Genomic DNA, 2,363 nt, shown 5'->3' on the forward strand with positions numbered 1-2,363 from the left:
TTCTTCCTCTTCTCCAGGCTGATGACATCATAGCTTCTTCCTCTTCTCTGGTTCAATTACATCATAGCTTCTTCCTCTTCTCCAGGCTGATGACATCATAGCTTCTTTCTCTTCTCCAGGCTGATGACATCATAGCTTCTTTCTCTTCTCCAGGCTGATGACATCATGGCTTCCTCCTCTTCTCTGGTTCAGTGACATCATAGCTTCTTCCTCTTTTCCTCTCCAGACAGGAGTGGTCTTTCCTGATGTAATCACGTGTGAGCACAGCATATCACAGTCATACAGGCAGCCTGGGGGAGGCGGGGCCATGACAGCCAGGACTCAGAGGAAGTAGACCGAATGTTGTTGGATGTCATTCAACCCTGAAGCTTAGCCCCATCTAGCAGCAGAAAAAAACTGCTGTATGGGCCAGTTCCGAATTGAAAGTGATTATGGCTTCAAATGTCTCAATTTTACCTTTTAATTTATATTGAATTCATATTCTTGGCTAAAATCTTATTTTAATATATATTTAATTTAGTTATTATATATTTAATTTTAATTTTATATACATATACCTATCAAGAAGCACAATTCCTATCTCTGACCTAATTCTTTTATTTAATGCTAGTTGCCTGTTATAGCAACCTCGCTGCCCTGGAACAAATATGCAAATTACAAAACCCAACAATTCTAAACTGCACACTGGTTCCGGGTTAGCAGCTCTCTACTGATTCCTGAGGATCGGCATAGCTGTTGGGCAACTAACATTCTTATGGGGAATAACCAACAGAGTCACCCATTGTGACTTTTATATGGCGTTTAGTCACATGGTCTTAATTGTGGCACCTGGCTGCAGGACTGACATTAGATCAGAGATTCTCAACCAGGGTTCCTCCAGGGGTGCCTAGGGATTTCTTGAGCAATGAGCAACGTGTGCTACTCAGGTTGGTGTAAGTGACACCAATCATCTTTTTGGCTATCCGTAAGGGTGACATTCTCCTCACTGGCCAGCAAAGTAAGAGGCATTCTTCTTACTGACCACCATGCTAATATACTGTGAGCTGTGGATATAGTAATTATAGCAGGCGTTCCCCGAAGACCTGAAAGTTATTTCAAGGGTTCTCCCATGTTACCAAGGTCGAGAAACACTGCATTGGACTGTCAGCTCTTATAGTGCTGGGATTGGCATTGAAGTGTTGCTGTGTCTCCCTTACGGATAATCATCCCCTCTGCATCCTAGTGACCACAACCATCATGTCAGGGTAGGAGAGGAAATTCAAAATAATAGAGTTGTAACTACAATAAGGTCTAAAGGGATGCTTGTTCCAATGAGAACTGTCCAAGATAAAATTTACCTTCAGATTGGAAAGATTTCTGCTCCCTTCTTGTGTCCCGGGGCCAGGAAATTAATAAAATTCTCCCCAATGGGACACCAAGAAAAAAACAAGTTTTTTTTTAACTATCTCCTTTCCCTCTAATAAAAATTGTCTCTTAATAAACACAATAATGGCATGCCAATGCTCTTTTATAAAGTAGATAGGGGAAACCATATTCCCATTGCTTGTATCAAATTTACTATATTGCTGCAACTAGTCAGTACTTATACCTCCTTGTGTTTCGAAAAGTTGCAATAAAATCTGATTGGCCAATAAATAAATAAATAAAGGATAAGTTGCACTCGCCCTTTTTGCGTCATTATGTTCACAACCACATGTAAAGGAGTTTTGTGAATTTTGAAGAGGAGTGTGCAGCGACCAATCACTGATATTCCCAAAGTGCCAGTGCCCAATTAAATCATTGATAACCAAATTGAATAAAAGCGATCCAAGCAGACCGCAAGCGCTTGGCGAGTACCATATATAGGAAGACAGCCTTGTATATAAGTTAGTAAGAGGCTGCCAAAATTAAGCCATGGCAGCTAAGATCATCCGACTCGATCGGTGCCCATCGCCAGAGGCGTGTCTATTGAGGAACGTAGGGATTCTCAGGACTTGATCCCTATTCTGCTGTAAAAGTTATCCTGAATCTCATGGATTGATCAGACACCTGCAATCCCTCCCTCTTGTATGCTGGGACATGTAGTCCCACAGCTGTATCATGTTAGGATTTTTTAGTAAATTTTAGGCATCACCTTACCTAGTGCAGCCTCCAATGGGAGCAGAGCAGCGATCAATGAGGGTGATCCATGGCAGAATGCATTCCCAGGGCTCAGTTCTTCTATAGACACCACTTTGCTGTATGTCATCTAGGGAGGGCAGCTTGTATTCTGATCCCTACACCCTGAGCTTGCAGCACACACAGGCATGGGAAAGGGGCTGCAGCTTTACTAACTTTTTTTTTCTTGCTTGTTGTCAGTGCTGTCTGCTGATCCAGCCTGGCTC

At 42.3% G+C, this 2,363-nt stretch overlaps 1 protein-coding gene across 1 annotated transcript in view; it reads right to left on the bottom strand.

Annotated features, from left to right (window-relative positions):
• The window catches only part of MAML2 (mastermind like transcriptional coactivator 2), a 102,674-nt gene extending 100,311 nt beyond the window's left edge, over positions 1 to 2,363 (bottom strand). Inside the window, exon 1 of the mRNA XM_072402833.1 lies at positions 2,119 to 2,363. The gene's annotated coding sequence lies outside the window, so the exon portion shown is untranslated. The remainder of the gene's footprint in view (positions 1 to 2,118) is intronic.

This window comes from Pyxicephalus adspersus, chromosome 1 (genome assembly GCF_032062135.1).
Source record: "Pyxicephalus adspersus chromosome 1, UCB_Pads_2.0, whole genome shotgun sequence".
NCBI classification, from domain to species: Eukaryota; Metazoa; Chordata; class Amphibia; order Anura; family Pyxicephalidae; genus Pyxicephalus; species Pyxicephalus adspersus.